Source organism: Argiope bruennichi, chromosome 9 (genome assembly GCF_947563725.1).
Source record: "Argiope bruennichi chromosome 9, qqArgBrue1.1, whole genome shotgun sequence".
NCBI lineage: Eukaryota > Metazoa > Arthropoda > Arachnida > Araneae > Araneidae > Argiope > Argiope bruennichi.
In genome coordinates this window covers 65,440,291-65,458,964 of record NC_079159.1, presented here as the reverse complement: position 1 = coordinate 65,458,964, position 18,674 = coordinate 65,440,291, and the positions used below count along the sequence as shown (strand labels likewise).

Genomic DNA, 18,674 nt, shown 5'->3' with positions numbered 1-18,674 from the left:
CAACTTTCAATGTATTAACAATCAATAAATTTAAAGTATTACTTCATTATTTAAAAATGTTTATGAAACAGATTAAGGATGTTAGTATTGTTAAAATACTTATGCTAATTTCATAAAATTGTTGAAGGACGAAAATGCATACCCTGGAAAGGATAAAATTTCGTAACATATGGCAAATTATAAAAATTATGCATAAAAAAATTGAATAATATGCAGTAGCAGTAAAATTTCACGTAACACTGTTCTCTTAAAGCAATTAAGATAATGTTTTACGACGTGAATTTGTTCTATTTCAGTTAACCATTTTTAAAAACTTTTCTCAAGTTATTAGAAATTTTTATATAAGGCTCAAAATTGAGCTTTGTGTCTATCAAAAGGATGGTTTTTCAAAAAAGTACAATTTTCTTTCTTAGATTTACTTGTGTATTTATTCTGATGAACAATGTTAGCATTTCTTTAATAATTTCACAAAGATCATTTCATTTAGATAAACTAGCTGTTGGAATAAAATATTATAGCATAGACATAAATAAATTTTTAAAAAGAGATAGAGGTTTGATGCTTGTTCAGTCAAATGGATATTTCTAATTATAAGATCTTATTTAATTCAGGTTTTTCTGCATTATACTAAAATTATTAGAAACTAGTAAATCTTCTATTTTACGTCTTAATTTCTTAGGGAAATTACCAAAAAAAATATCGAATTAAATAAAATATTTAAAATATTTCAATAAACAACCTAATTTTGATAAACTTACCATCGATATTTTTGAAACATTCTTATCATTAGTAACCAACGCAAAAGCATGTTTAAAAATACAAAATACATAAGTATTATTACATTACTGTAAGTCTAAAACTTTATTGTGACTGAATTGGTGTAATCGAATTTATTCTCTTAACAAAAAGCATTGCATTAAACGCATTTTTTTGTTGCATAACATATAAACAGTGTGTAGGTTCATCATTGTTGTTTTTATAATGTTAATATAACAAAATGTTAAATAGTGTAATAACAAAAGAGAATAATTATATTCTTTGTTGTTTACAATTTGTTAAGAATTAAAATAGAAATAAAATCTATGCTATTCATTCCTATTATTGTAAAAAATAATAAATTGCATGTGTTTTGATAGTAGGAATTAACTATTGATAGAAATAATGAGTTAAAATCTACCACAGTACCTAATATGTTGTTCAAACATTGTAATATCTCGCATTAGTGCAACTAACATCATTTTTAAATTTCCGAGGCAAGTTCTTTATACGTTTTCAAAAAAACTAGCTCCCATTTCTGAAGAAGTAGCATAATTTACTACTAATGTTCTTCATCACACTCTTCGTTTTTGATGTAAAGACAACGAGAAATCTCGTGAGTTTATTAACTTTCAGATATTTTATAATTTTTGACTTTTCAGAACACCAACGAGCAAATTCTACAAATATAATTAAGTTTTAAAATTAAATAATGAATACTCAATAAATTTGATTGAATTATTTGCAGTTTCGATAATATTTATAATAATTTATTTAATTATTGCTGCATTCTATATGATTATTATGTTTGCTATTTAGTCTTATTTATATATCTAGATTCAATAAACAGATGAAACTTTTCATATATTGTAAACCAAAACATCAAAGAATTTTAATGATTTCGAGATGTATCGCTGAAAATATTTATTAATGATAAATCAGAATTCATTATAAAAAGAATAATGGATATTTCTTAATTTAGCAAAGAAGAATTCAGTTCTTTACTTTTAATTTCATTTTTAAAAATTGGTACTTAGTGCGCACAAATGTAATGAAAAGTTTCATCTGTTTATTGAATCTAGATATATAAATAAGACTAAATAGCAAACATAATAATCATATAGAATGCAGCAATAATTAAAAAAATTATTATAAATATTATCGAAACTGCAAATAATTCAATCAAATTTATTGAGTATTCATTATTTAATTTATCATCATCAAGGGCTTATCATATAGTCCGTGATGAGCAATCATGTGTTGTTGTTTTTTTGCTACATAGTATGGCCTTTCGGAAATCGTGCTTTATTTGCTATATAGTTTAACCTTTCGGAAATTGTGCTTTATTTGCTGCATAGTATAGCCTTTCGGAAATCGTGCTTTATTTGTAACATAGTATAGCCTTTCGGCAATCATGTGTTTCATTTACTACATACTATAGCCTTTCGGAAATCATGTGCTTCATTTGCTAAATACTATAACCTTTCGAAATATCAGCCGATATCCTTGAATGAGTCTCCGGGATCGGAACTCAAGACCTCCACGGATTTAGCAGCCGGTAATGAGACGTAAGTGTAAAAAGAAAGAGCGATTCCTTTTTTTTCCCTGCGATTTTTCATTTGTTAGTTTCACTTATCTCTCTGCCAGAGTAACTTCTTCCCCCTCTCTCATTAGAGCAATTTCGGGAATAACTCGAGAATATCTCGAGATCTCTTGTTTTTCTCCGTGGATTTTCTTTCTTCGTCTTCATTCGACTTATAAATTTCAGCTTTTTCCAACTTCCGGGTTTCGTAAGCACGGGAAGAAAAGGAAGGGAGGGGAAAAAAAAGGCAGGGCGCATTATTTTCTTTTTGGTTAATTAGCTCGCAGTTTTGCGACTATTTTAGTTCCTCATCCGAGCGTTACTTCTGATTCGATACTCAGGAGTAACAAAAGCAGTTTGTACAGACCTCACGTGTTCCCCAGCTTTGACTAGTTCCGAAATGAATTATCTCCTTTCTTTTCTTTTTTTTTTAACTTTTCCTTTCTAATTCTACTTATCTTGACCAATATATTCGATGTTTTTCTTTCGTTATTTTTAAAAAAATGCAAAATTCTGAAAACTGTGCTCTGTGTTTTTCAATAATTTGATAAAAAGAATAACGGTTATTTCTTAATTTATAGCGTAAAATTCAATTTTTCACCCCTAATTTCATTGTTAAAAATTATTGCTTAATGCATGTAAATGCATAATATATCAAGGGCCTATCATAAAGCCCGTGATAAGCAATCTTGTGCTTTATGTGCTACATATTATAACCTTTCGGAATATCAGCCGATATCCTTGAATGAATCCCGGATCGAAACTGAAGGCCTCCACTGCCAAAGAAGAATAAAAGCAATATTTGTATTACTTAGGGGAAAAAATAATAGGTCACGAATTATACATACATACGATGACTCTTTCAATTGCTATTCTCATCATATATTAGGGGTACAAGAAGAAATTCGGCTTTTTCTAAAGTCAAATTCAACTTTATAGAAAATATATTTGTTACAAAAATTAATAATTGAAATATTCGCAATCACTATCTAAGGTCTTTTGCTGTTTATTGAGTTGATGATGCATACCTTCGAGATAGAAACTTAGTGGTTTCGAAGAAAAATAGTCATCGAGTCATTTTCGTGAACTGCTTGTCTTTCAAATATGACGACACTGATCTGAATAATAGGTAATCGGATGACATCATGACTGTAGAATGTGCGACATGCGTAACAACTTCTCAGCCTTAAGAGAAGATGAGTTCTTCGGTTCATTTTGTTGTATGTAGAAGAGTTTTGCAGTACAACAATACAACTTTCCACCTTTCTTGGTCCGCAAATGGACTTTTCTTTCTCCAAAACTTCACTTAATTTGATCAATTAATTCCCAATTTCACCTGACACATAGTAACACTTTCTTGGTATGAATCTTGATATTTTTCCCCATTACGATTCTGTGCAAAATTCTGTGCATTCTTCTTTTTGTATCTAGAAAATAAATTCATGCAGATGTTAACTCTTCAGGTTTTTCTTTCTTCAAGGAATGAGGAACCATTTCTCTTCCTTTTGTACTTTTTCCCACTGCATGTAATCGAAGTGATATTGCTTAGTGACTAACTCTCAACTATTACGCAAGCTGTTCTTTAGTGTGACACGGATTTTCATCCAGAAAAAATTGAAATTTTTTCGCCTGCAAATCCTTTTATTGTTCCAAGATGTGGAGTCAAGACTGAAAGTTTTTTTCCCGAAATCTCGCAAACCCTTTTTTTACAATTGAATCACGTAAATGTTCATTAAAAATCGATTTAATCCGCAGCTTGAAAAGCATTTTTTTTTTTTCATTTGAAAAAAGAATAGAATTCAATGACTTAAACGTTGCTTATCGACATCCATCTCTTATAAAATTGATATATACAGAATGGCTGAAGTTTAAAAAAAGCAGCAATGACTATGTTACATATATCCACAATGGCAGGTGAATTGGATGTGTTATAGTATGTTTTTAATACAATTAAATTTAGAGCCGAATTTCTACTAGCACACTTATTAATAGGGAACTAACCCTCTAAATTCCAGTAAATGCGGAAAATTGTTTTCTATAGCGGCTTATGAAAAACGATCCAATATATCATCCAAGAAAGTACTTGAGAATCCAATATGAATTTTGAAGATAATTTTTAACTGCGTTTTTCTATTCTTTGAAAGACAGTTTTTCCTATGTACCATTGATTATTTTGAATGCGACAATAAACTCATTAATATTTACAGCGGCTGCTTTGAGCTTTCAGATTTTTTTCCTGTTTAGAGATAATTATTACGACATGCTTCGACTATTCATTAAAAAAAGGAGTGGGGGAAACGACATCGGAAGAGCTTTAGATTAATTATATTAGCGTTCTTATCACTTCGCATTGATTAATAGCCTAAAAATTAAAAAAACTAACACAACCAGAATTTATCAAAATATTTTCAATAAATAATAATAACTAATTTGCTAGAATTTTTATCACACTATTTCATATTACTTGTTATTTTTAGAATAAATAAATAAATGAAACAAAATTAGTGATAAAAACCAGACATATAGGTAAATCAAGAGAGTAACCAAAATGTATGAGGCGATGCAAAAAAATATATAAAGCTTTTATTGACTATATTCTATGTCACTTGATCACAATGCATAATGATGGAGATTTTTATAAAGCTATCTCCTATAAATAGACTAAAATAAAACTTTTCTATAATAGAAAAATAAAACTATTATTATAAAAAGGAAAGATATTGTTAAAAATCATATCAAAAGTAACTAATAAAATAAAAATAATATTACGCAGAAAAACTTCAAACATCATTACTTGATATAAAGTCCTTGTAGAAAAATTCCTCTTACATTCAGTACAAATGGGCATTTCATGGAAAGTCAGTGTCAGTGACATTGCTTTCACAATTAGATTCTCAGACAGCATCGTTTGGGCGTTTTCTAACAAATTATTCAAAAGGACTACAAAATAAATCGCCTCTACTTCCAAGAAAAGACTATCGATCACTCACTCAACAAAATTAAAAATAATTAATACTCATCGCATCTAAATGTACCCTGTTTTCTGTCAAATCTGTAATGATGACTCATGATAATAATAAAATTCTAACTGCCATGTAGATTGATACTTGTCAGATCATCTTTGTGCATCATTATTGCCTCTAAATGCTAATAACTAACAGGGTTTACTGTAATACTTTGAATAAAAATTTCTATTCAATTTTTTTAAATATTAAGAAAATTTTGGTCGCTTTTTTTTATAAGTATCAGCTGGTTTCAAATCTTCATCCTCCTTCGGTTTATCAATAATAATATAAATAGCATTAGTAAGGTATTTTCGTTTTATTTTACAAATAAGAAATTATTTTGAGCTTGAGGACGAATAAACTGCTTTCATAATTTTAAATTAAAACAATGAGAAAGCAGAAACAATGACGAAATTATTAATTCCTATCCAGTATCAATTCCTTATTATTATTATTTTTTTTTTTGAAATCATGCTTTGAGAAAGCTTATAATAAGGAAAGTAAGAATAAACATGAATGTATCAATACAAAATTGATTCAGATGATAAACATTTTTATTAATAAATAAAATAATTTATAGTACTAATAAGCAAGACTGATCAAAGTAAGAAAAATTTTAAAGTACGTTAAATATTTTGCCTTTTTCTGCAGCATCAGAAATATTTAAAATCATTAAGTTTCGCAATGGATATCTAGCATTAATTGCATATATTTATAACTTTTAAATATTTTATGATAATAGAAAGGGTAATAATAGATATAGTAAGAAGAATAGAATAGAATTGTTAATTGTAATAGTAAGAAGAATTTTTTAAAATTCCAAATGCTCCCGAAGTGCGATTTTGAAACAATAATTCTATTGTTCAAAATCGCACTTCGTTGAAAACGCTTAGTTTTTCAACGAATTTCATTATAATAAGTACATATAACACAGAAAAATAACATGCAATACTTATTTAAACATTGATTTTATATTATATATATATATATATATATATATTCTGGTTTATTAGTTCAATGTAAAAATCCAATAGAAGTTTCAATTAAAAAATCCTTTGAATCATCTGATTTTTTTTTAGTGTATAATCATTAGATAACTACATTTTTTAAAGTTAAAATATGACGTCCGAAATATGTTCTAACCTAATTCATTCTTTTTATATTTTTAGGAAATGAATTGTCATTTGGAAAAAAACCAGGTTTAAATAATTGAATTTTATCTTCCGGAGGAGAAAATTAAGAGATAAATATTTTAAAATTGGATAATAATTTTAAATACACATTTTCAATTCTGAACATCGCAAATCTTTTTTGCTATCCAATCTAACATTCTTTTCGGATCTTGACACAAACATAATAAATGACGGAATGCGTGCAGTTAGAGCTAACTGTTCAAGTTATGTCCGATTTATTTCGAATCTATCAGGAATGATGGATGTAAGTGAAAAATCCAAAGGACTCGGAAGCTCCTGTTTAACCACAGTGTGCTCTGTGGATGGAAACACACACGTATAGACAGAGAGTTCAGCACCCGGCGTCACCTCTATTAGGGGCCCTCCGGGGCCTGGCTGACAGGGAGGATAATTGACGCTGTACTGGGGTGGGGATCTTGTCTTTCTTCTGTCAGTAGGGCCATAAGGGAACACTCATTAATCTGACGTAAAGTTTCACAAATATGAGATGCGGCGTGCTACACATAGGAACTACATAAGGTTTACTACATCCGATTTTTCAACGCTGAATCTGCTTTGGAATGTGACTTCACTTTTTCTGAATGGCTTTCTATTTGCTCCTCCAGAGATTTGTCAGTTTATTTATTAATTTCGCTTAGGATAACAAAGAAGGGATCTTTATTGTCTTTCAAATATCTATCAAATAATTTCAATAAGTGGTCATGTAAATTTGTGTAATCATGTTGCAGAAAGTTCGAAAAATCCAACCATATAGGATACGTCAATATACAAACAATTCTATATGCAACATAAGCAAAACATTCTAAAAAAAGACTATTTTGATATTAATAATAAAAGATTAATAGCAATTAGCTATTAATCTTTTAGCAAGAATTAAATTGTGGGGATGTTAAGAGGTTCAGGAAAAGTCCGTATTGGTGTAACATTTATTTACAGGTTATGCTACACACAGACAATTTACATACAAAAGTTTGAAATAATTTTAAAATATATATATAGGAGCATGGATCAAAGCATGCAGCACATGTCATCGCTAGATCTGAGCTGAGTCATTGTGCAACAAGGCATCAGAGGGCGCTGTCTCTGACGTCATCATAGTCAGTTATGACTTATACAAAATAGTATTTCTTTATTATTTTTTACTCCGCATAATGCTTCAAAATATAATTTTCTACCAAATATAAAAATATCCAAAATAAACATTTTTTTTAAAAAAAATATATAATTTAAAAAATGTTTACACTTTTGAGGTTTGCCTCAGGAAAAATTCATTCCAAATATTTATTTAAATTTGTTATTAGAAGCAAAAAAAAGTTAATTCGAAGAATTTTCTATCTTCCATTTTTATTAACAAAACACAATTTAATAATTTACCTAGAACAAAATTTTCTGAATTCGCTTTTAATTTCATTAATTTATAAATTTCATTATATTTAAATAATATATTTTTCAGATTACTTATATTAAAATCAATCAATAATTCTCAGCATACTGATTTTCCACATATAGTCATTTTACTCTTAATCACTGAATATTTACTATTAAAAGCAAAAAATATATAAAACTCATTACATCATATTACAAATCCAAATTTAAATGGTCTTTCACAAATTTCATCTTTTCATATAAATAAGTAAATTAGGCTTATTTATTCATTATTAAAGCGAATCAAAGTTTTCAAGCTACTATACCACGACAACACCTGAAAAGTATCAAGCGCGTACTAGAAATTTATTCTTGTTTTTCAGGTTTAAAAGGTATCTAATACAGCATGCATCATGATAAGCTATCTTAATATCAAAGGCATCTCTTGGCAGTTTTCCTAGATCGAGATTTTTCGAGACTATTTCATCTTTCCTCAGTCCAGCTCTCATATATTTGTGAATGTCATCTATTAAAGCACACTAACTAAATAAAATTTATGTTTTCGGTTTGCTTTTTATATATACATAAATATTTTGAGTTTTAACTATATATTACATTTTTTTTAAATTATACATTTTTTAAAAACGAATTTTTCTGTACAAAAAGTTTAAACGCTAATTCTAAACTTTTACAAAACAAACGTTTTCAAATTAAATTCCAATAAGTTATTGATATTTATCGATTGAATTGCTTTCAGAATGATAACAAAATTGTTCAGCAAGTACATCATCTTAGTGCCTAAGCCTATATTCCTATGCCTCGTCCTGACAGGGTTGAGATTTTAAATAGCCTCAATCTGTACACTTCTTTCAGTTCCTTTGACCAAACTCAAGGTTCGGCTAAACCAGTTGATGCGCAGGCATTGTTTAAAGTTGGCAATGCTAACACTCACAATATTTGTGCTGGCAAAGGTTCCAATTTAAATCCCAAAAAACTTTAAAACCAGCGCAATCTTTTCAGAATTATCACAGCTACTGGGACGCGACTTGCACACCTTTGATATCCACTTAGCAAGGAATGAAATTGCCATTCGGAAGCTTTCTAACATGAAAAAACATAATCGCCTCTTTTAAGCGAACTATTTAAAGAATACACAGTTGGAGAGGTTACAACAACATTATGCATAACGTTTGTAAAGACAGGGATGTTGTAAATTATCTTTACCTAGAAGCTAAGGAGTGGCGAATTTATGAACTGCGGAAGTGTTGGGGGAAAAATCCCTTCTGATTCCCCTACAACAACGATACGGAGATATAAAAGTTGTTTTTGCTGGCGGTCGCCTTGCGAAGAGGAACACTTGTGAACATATCTCAGTACATGTGACGGCTCGTTCTCCTTAATATATGCAAAGGAAATTATTTGATTAAATTTAAATATGTACTAACCCGGATGCAAAAGCTATCGATATCTTGACACAGTGACTCTAACAGAATAATCATAAAATGCGTTTTACTTGTCACATCAATTAATCTGCTATCTTACTAAAAATACTTTGAAAAGACTTTTATTTATGGTTCCTCGCACTGTTTTGTTTTCAAAATAATAGTAAAAGTCAATGTAAACGCATCACTACAGATTTTGTCATATTTTATTTACCAGGCAAATGCAATGTTTAAAGAATAAGATTAAAGTACGATGCAGTCAATTGTTCATTTAGCAAATCGATCAAAATTAACTTTTTTTTAATGATATTATTAATAGGATAAAAATTTCTGTCAAAAATTAGGCAATTTGTGTTTAAAATGTGATTACTTATTTCGGATAAAGTAGATGTTATTTTTCATAACGTATAACTTTATCAGATAATGTTCTGTAATTTTTAGGAAAAACTTGACATAATAATCCCTTTTATTAGAATAATGCCAAATTTTCTGCATTTTTTTGAATGAAAAAAAAGGAATTTTTACAAAAATTTTTACGTGAGGCTGTTAATTATTTTTTAAATAAGTGTGAGGACGATAAAAGGAAATAATATCAATTTATTAGTAATTTATTAATGCTATTCTTATTGTTTGGTTCGATGTTTAGTTATATAGGTATGTTTATTTTGGTTTTCATATATTGTATACATTTATGACTTATTAAATATTATTCAATACAGGAGCTTTCAAAAGATATCAAAAGTCCTTTAATTAAAATGTATTGTTTGATAAGCATGAGAAAAAAATATGTTAAATTCAATTTCAGTATAGATTGAAAAAATTGATTTGCATGCTCCCAAATAGTTTTAAGAGAAATTCATCCATTTCCAAGCTCTTACTTGATTCGAAATAAGTCCAGAATTAGACAATATACAAAATCAACTGCGCAATATCTAAAATAAAGCATTCAAATCGAAAACTAAGATCAAGTCTCAATATTTTCAAAATTCATCAGCATTTTAAATTACAGAATCATGAAACACTTTCAAGCATATAATTGAGAATTATAATTTTGCATTACAAACAAGTAATATATTCTGCGGATATTGAAACACAAAGCGTCAATTTCTCTTTAAATTTCTTTTAAGTAAATAATTGTGTGATGAAGTTGTAAAGTTAAGAAATTCATCTCCTGATAGTTAGGTAATTTCAAAATGAAACCTCAATAAGATTAGATTGAAACAATGCAGACTAATAATGGCTCCACTGCTTTCAGAGGATATTTGCATAATAAGCATATAATATACAAATGAATAAATAATTATATTTATATTACAAACTTGTTAAATTGAAAATTTCTATTTGCCATGTTTCAATATCCAACCAATATTAAATAACACAAATTATACAAGATTTTCTACATTCAGCATTTCTATCAACTATTTTGATAAGTTTTCAGAGATACTAATTACTGTTATTTAAGAATTAAAATAGAAAAAAGTGCTCAAATTATCCCACATAAAAAAAAATTCGTAACAGTTTAAGTTTTTTAATTATTATAAATCATCTGATCCTACTCTAAATGAAATCTCTATTTAAAAAAAAAAATTATAGTAGATATTTAGAATGATTTTTAAAAAAATTAGCTATTATTCAATACAAACTTTGGTGTTAAAAATGAGAAGTTAATCAAAATGAAGTATAATGGATGATATTTTATTTAGAACAAGTTAAAAACTTAATTAAGAAAAGATATTATAATGAAATATTAAGATTAACTTAAAACTAACCAGATTAAATTTAAAATACCAAGCTACAAAGGAACGACCAATGATTAATTGCATATTTTAGTTAATTTGGAATAAAAAAATGATCCTAAATAACTTTCTTTTCACAAATTAACTTTTAAAAACAACATCTTTAACGCTCATTTGGAAACAACAACAGAAAAATGAAGATTTTTATTTCTTCAGTAGGAGTTTCCAAGCAAAGTTTTCCAGGCGGACCAAAAGTGATACTGAAGCGGACCAAACGTGATTTCAAATATTTCTTTTACATCCTATTGAATAAAAAGAAATATTTAGAAGAATCGTATATTGAAATCTTGTTCATACTTTTCAGCAGAGTGGGTGATTTCTAATACGGAAGTCCTATATATATGCATTTATTAAGAATTCAATTTATCTAAAACTATTATAAAATATAATGTTATCAGCCAGTAACAATGAATAATATTCTATCACTCATTTCGTATTTTTGAAGTGGAAGCATGATATCGTAGGATGAGTATCAGAACGAGGCTAGTATAAATTGTTTTGAGAAAAGGAAAATGAGTTATTATTTTTATTTTGGGGGAAGATAAATCGTCATGTAAGTTCGTAAATAAAAATATAGGGATCGCTTTCAACTAGTTTTCCCAATCGTAACAGATTATGAGCCTAGTCTAATTGTAGCTTTCCGTACGCGTACAATTGTATTAGAAATTTATAAGTTTATGAGAAATTTATGAGTTAATACGAATGTTATCTTCAATTTGTTAATAATGTTCGCTTGTTTAAAGTAATATATTGTTTTGTATTGTTTATTTAAAATTGCTACTGCGGAATTACAAAATACTCATATACAGAAATATAAATTCGAAACATGAATTATTCTAATGCTACGTCAGGAAAAGAAAAATTCGAAGAAATGAAAATAAATAAAGAGAAATGTTTACTTCTGGAACTCTCAACTCCTGAATAAGCTTGATGTTGTTTTAAGAGCTGTGAAAACAAAATAAAGGGCAGGTGTTTGAAATACTCTTCGTTCTACATTTCTTTTCTGTGAATGAAGCTTCTTTTATTACCACTATTTCTCACCCCAAAAGAATATTTTTCAGGTTCAGTGGCCGAGGGTGAAGGAATCTTCAGAGCATTTTGAGTATAAATGATTACCCTCGTTGCTGCTTTATTTTTACAAACCTTAGAAAATAAATATACATACAAAAAAAGTCATTTTTAAATAGAAATTTTTGTGAAAAATATTAATATAAATAAGTCTTGTAGCGAGACTTATTTATATTAATATTTCCATAGACAAGTTTGAAGAAATTTCAAATATTTTCTTTTCTAAAAATATAATTTAGTTTATAAAAATATTCAAACATTTACTTCTTTGAATACTGCATGATGATAAAGATCTTTAATTATTGCTTTCATTTTAATTTTCGTTCTGAAGTTGACTAAAGATAAAACCACAAATACACACATGCGAAGAAAAATCTGATTTTTAAGCCCCTACTTATCCATTCACATATAATGACGTGTTTCACTCGGGTATTAAATGAATGACATCTTTATTAATAGCAACATTTAAATCATAAATGGAAATTTATTTTAAAAATAGAAAGTTGCCTAGATATATTTAAACATTTCAATTTCCTCTTTAGATTCTCAAGGATAGAAATAAAACTAATCATAAGCAATAATTAAAAAAGCTAATCATACATAATCATAAGTAATTCAAAATTCAGTCCCAATTTAATCTCTTCAGGAAAAAAAATTGACCCTTAAGGATTTATAGTTATTGATTTGTTTGTCTAAAACAGCGAATCTCAGGTTAGTATACTACGATTTATAGGTTACAGAATAAAATTAGAAATTTGAATGTGTGCCTGTATATGTTTACATGCATAAATTTTATCACATATTTTAAATTTATATAATTTTATATTATATACAGATACAAAAGGAAATGTGAACAAAATTATAGAATATACTTTATTTACACAGTTTATTATGATTATTAGGTTTACAATTTAAATTTTGTCACTTCAAATAACTTGAGCATTTTCATCAAATATAAGAAATATAAATGATCAAAAATAAGTGATTTGACATAATCATTTTCTTTTGAAGGCCATAAAAGCAATAAAGTGTAAATTAATCGTTAATATCTATTGTGATTTTTAGTTGGTAGGCAATAGAAGAAAACAAGAATTCCTCTTCTTAAATAAACTATCACTGAAAAAAAAAAAAAAAAGATGAGTAGCGTAAGGATGCAATTAGCCTCCAAATACAGTTAACACACGCAAGCGTAGGGTGAGTCCGTCACAGAATTGCAAGGTGTTGACTGTGACTGAAGAGGTTTCTAGACGTGAAAAAATCAAAATAGTAAACACTAAGTACCAAAAACAGGAAGGATGAAAAAATAGTGAACTTTTTCAGGGAGAGGTTCAGAAAAAAAATATTTTTAAAGGTGAACAACCTTTACCAAGGGTCTGACAAGAAAGAAAATAAAAGGTTTGAGGTCATTCCTATTTAACTTAAGAGGGGAGGTTATTAAGGACAGACTTTTTTTCCCCATCGCCTGCACAGCAGAAAGAGAAAACATAAAGAGTTGAACTGAGGGTGACATATCTCTGCATGCAACCGCAAGTGAAGGCAGAAGGATGAGAGCTAAGAGAGTCGAAAAATAGTGCATTTCGGCGTTTGTGACGCCTTATCTCAAGAGTTAGTGTTTCAGGACATCAGTCAGTATGTCAGCTCAATGTAATAATTACAGCATCGAAAAGCACTATGGAATCACTTCCTCACAAAAAGCTTGGCAGTGGCTACACGTATTCTAGGAAGTAAAGGTAAAAGTTCTAGAATAATGCTATATAATTGTAACGGAAAACATATGAAAAAATAAAGTACTAACACCAATTAAAAAACTCTTATTTTCGAGAAAGGCTCGAAGGAGTAGAAAGTTTTCGGCAATCCTTTTTGGGAAATCAGCTGATTCTTCTTAATGATAAACTCTAGGTAATTTGTACTGATTATCCTTAATTAGCGTACCTTAAGTGCAATTAGCTTTCAAAATGTAGAACTTATAAAAAAAGCTTGTACTTCTTTCTTCAATTTCAATTTTCTCTTACGAATAAAAATTTATTTTAAATTTTAAATTTAAATTTTATTTTAAGGAACACTTATTGAAACAGAAAGTAAATTTAATTGTTTAATTAAAATGTAAATTTTTAGGAATTGCTTTTTAACTTATAGTACAACTCAAAAATTACTTCTATCGCTAACATATAAATGCTTATAATTAAGAATTATAAAGGTTTTAAATGTTTTGACCATATATGGATCCACAACAATAACAAATATTCCAATCATTTGATCAATGTAATCCACGGATCAAGATTCCTGATATTGAAATATTGTCTGTCAAAAAAAAAATGCCTTACAGAAAGAAACAAATAAACTATAAAGCCTTACAAAAAAAAAACTGTTTTGCGCAGCCACTGTCAAAGACTGAACGATACGAAATCTCGATTTCTATGGTTCAATATCATCTGATGTCAAACCAATGGGTGTGGTTTCTCTAAAATATTTATCGCACACTTTCTAATTAAAGTGTTATCCCCATCCTCCCCGCATAAAATTTAGGACCTTCGATAAAGCCGCGAATGCCTTGCTTGGCATTGGCAACCAATAATTAGAAATACGGATCTTTGGAGTAAATTTAGCATTTTTGTTGAATCTATTGGACGAATGTTTTGTGCGATCAATCCCTGGCATTTGGCAATATGCATTGAAAATCGAATTTGTGTTTTAAACGCGTTGTTTCCGACCTATTGAAATCAATAGTTCATACAGAGCTATATCACAATATCACATACAGAATTTCGGTTATTTATTTAAGCCATTGAGTTTTTGAGTAACTACATTTGCAGACCAAATATGTAGACAGAAATACACCCTTTTTACATATATGGTTCTAAATTTGAAAAGTATCTACAATTTAGATATTAAATCTGTGCATTAAATTTTATTTTTTTAGCTCTCTTTGCTTTATAGTTATCGTGTTAACGTATATTTGGACGGCCAATCAAATATACTGCATCTGAATGTATGTCGCTCAAAATTTTACAGATATATACAAATCTGTTGTAAATATGCCAAATTTTATCAGTCTAGCTCAAAGCGTTTTTGAGTTTTCTTAGTCACTGATACAGCAGATCAACATAATACCAAAAATTCAATTTCGTATTTTTCAAACTGGGGAAGATTTAAATTTGGAGATTCTTCGAAATCTCGATTCTGAATTGTTTTTGACTCCTTCAATACTTTCTCTATATTTTATATGAAAAAAGTAGAAATTGAGAACTAGTTTCATTTTACTAGTCATCTTTATAAAATGTCAAAAATATCGATGTAATTAGATAATCTTTTATAACCCTTTATTTCCATTAAGTGTGACACTGTACGAAGAAAGTAATAGCTCTTGTTGAAGAATATATGATGAAATACATTTCTGAATTCTTCTACTCGCCTTTTGTATAAAAATTTTGAAGCAATAGACTTAAATATTATCATAAGATTTGAATTGATCCACCCAAAACATTCTAAAATCATAAGATTTCACACTATGTATTCTTATACATATAAAAATGCAAAGTTATAAACTTATTGAAGTCAAAATTATTATAATAAGGCAGGCTTTCACATTAATGCAGGTTAAAAATCTATCCTTGATTAAAAATGAAATCTGATAATTAGTTTAATTGCTTTGCTAATATAATTAATACACAAAACATTAGGTATTTAGAGCCAGTTGTACAATTTTGTAATACCGGTATTCACAAGTTTAAATACTGGTTTTTCGGTATTTACTAGAAATTTTTTAAATTGTCTCCACTATATGTTCAGGGATCGCCAACATAGCAAAATAGTATGCGTTTTTGTTTTTATGTCTCCCTAACGGGCGAAATTAATTAGCTAATTAATGGCTTAATTAATTGCTTAAATCTAAATTAGCGAAACATGGATTATCCCTGAAAGACAATACTGTATCCATAACGACTGAGAGGGCAGCAGTTATGAAAAAAGTTGGAAAGTTGATTGGTGCAAATCAGCAGTTGTGCTATGCACATGGAATTCAATTAGGAGTAATAGATTTATTATACCAAAAATATAAAGAACAGAAGAATCCAAATACTGTGGATATAGAAACTTCGGATTCAAACTTTGAAGAGAGTAAGACTGAGAGTGATATTGACAATGAAGATAATGACAATGTAATTGTTGAAGAAGATATTGATAATGAGAATGAAATATTAACCTATTAAGAATTGCTTCCTATAATTTATAAGGTTCGAAAAATTGTTAAAACATTTAAACGTTCCCCTATAAAAATGATATATTACTAAAATATATACTAACTGAAAATAAAACTGAATATATGTTAATATTAGATTCTAAAACACGTTGGAACAGTTTACTCCTAATGATGGAACGATTTTTGAAGCTGAGAAATCCAATCCAAAAAGCAATAATCAACTTAAACCTGTAAATTAATTTTTCAGATAGTGGATTCGACTTAATATCCAGAACTATATCAGCTCTACTTCCAATAAAACTGACTATTGAGGCATTATGTCGGAGAGATTCTAATTTATTAACAGCTAATGCAACAATAAATTTCATGTTGCTGAAGAATAGCACACATGAGTATATGAAGAATTATATATTACATTGAAAATTCGCACAGAAGAAAGGCATACCGAAATAGAAAATGTCTTATAGTATTTACATAATTCTAATGATTTTAAGAATGAAAATGAAAAGAAGAAAAGAAAATAACCAATTCAAATCTGATTAAGTTAGAGTAAAGTTTCTTAAAAAAAATTTCCCACAAACCTATCCACATTCAGAATTCGGTTCAATTATCGAAGATTATGATGTCACTACTATCGATAGTGAAAAGGAGTTGTCTCTTGAACAAAAATTAGAATTAGCGATAGATAAAAATAAAAAATTCAACGAACCAAAATACAATACAGAAATCAGCTATATCCAAAACCATCCGATGAGAAATCGATTTATTTGAAGGATGAGGGATTTAGAGGTAAATACTTGGAAAAAGTATATCGTGTATTGCTAACAGTACCACCAACTAGCGTAGATGCCGAAAGAGCGTTTTCGACAGCTGGTCATTTTTACACAAAATTATTTTTAAGGCTTAATAACAGTACAATTGATGCATTATGTTTTTTAAGATCACATTTCAAAAATTTGTAATAGTACCACAAACTGAATAGTGATATTTACACTTTTTTTGTGATTTAAATAAATAAGATGTTTCTTTACTTTTTTGGGATTATATACTGTTATAATTTATAAGTTACAAATTATTTTTTGTGATCTTTACACTCTCTAACAAAACTGGCAAATAAAAAAAAGAAACATATGTTTTCTTTCTTTTTCCAAAATTTCTAATACCGGTATTAAAACCGGCATTAGGTAGAATGCTAAAACATAGTAAATGTCCGTGTTTCCTTTTAAAGAAAAATATTGTCCAGTATAACTTTAATCAATGCTTGCAAAAAAAGTAAATTAATTAATTAAAATGAAAAATGATATTGTGTAAAAGAAAGAATTTCACAAAGCCGAAAATTCTCATAACAATTATCAGCAAATAGTTGCTCAAATTGCTGAAAATAATTTATTCGGCTTATAATTGAAATAAGAGCAAAAACGATACATACTGAAATACTCTTTTTCATTATTCTTAAGTTGATTTATTTTTCATTTTCAACTTTACTCTTATTATTTGCGCTAGAGAGAAACATCGATTTATCTACTAATCACCAGTTTTTATTTTTAAAAAATAAGGAAGTTTTTGGATTTGTTATCGAGAAAAGAATGCGGAGACACTTGTTACAATATCGCTAAATATTCATGGTGTTTATTTTGAATCTTTTTGTTTACAAATGAATCTTAAATTCATGCAAACTATGTTCTTCCAATTTCTTCTGCCTAAATCCGCACCTAAACGCCACAGGCAGCAGCCAAAATAAATTATCTCCGGGTACAAGTGAAAGAAGAAAAGGTAAGGAAAAAAACGTCAGTTGAAGTTGACAGATACTTCCTGTCGTGGAACCTGCTCCCGTTTTCAAAAACAGAAACGTTGCCGCGACAGGGAACAACAGCTAAAACGATGAAAGCCTCTCCGGAAAATACGCAAAAACTAATTATATCCAAAACGAAAACGAGTCGGTTTAATGACTCCACAACGAAAACATCGCTGGTAGTGACAAAATATCTCCCTGCTTAAAGATTGACACGTTTCGAATCACTAAAGACTTTGAAGACTCAATTTTGTGCTTTATACTCTGTAGGTGACGCGTTCGCCAGCACCTGTTGTTTTGGAAAATCAATCTACATCGTAAAATCTTGGAAGGATTGTTCCGGCAGCACTCCAAGATAGAAACATTTTTTTTCTAAATGAATATTATGTGCTGATCTAGAAAATTGTTCTTTTAGTCTTTGAAAAATAAATGATTATAACAAGCTATGCTTAACATGCTCGTAACTGAAATACTTCG

General features: G+C 28.6%; 1 protein-coding gene across 4 annotated transcripts in view; it reads right to left on the bottom strand.

Moving 5' to 3' along the window:
* Window positions 1-18,674, bottom strand: part of LOC129983862 (myocardin-related transcription factor A-like) — a 341,368-nt gene that overhangs the window by 120,127 nt on the left and 202,567 nt on the right. The gene's annotated exons all lie outside the window — the stretch shown is intronic.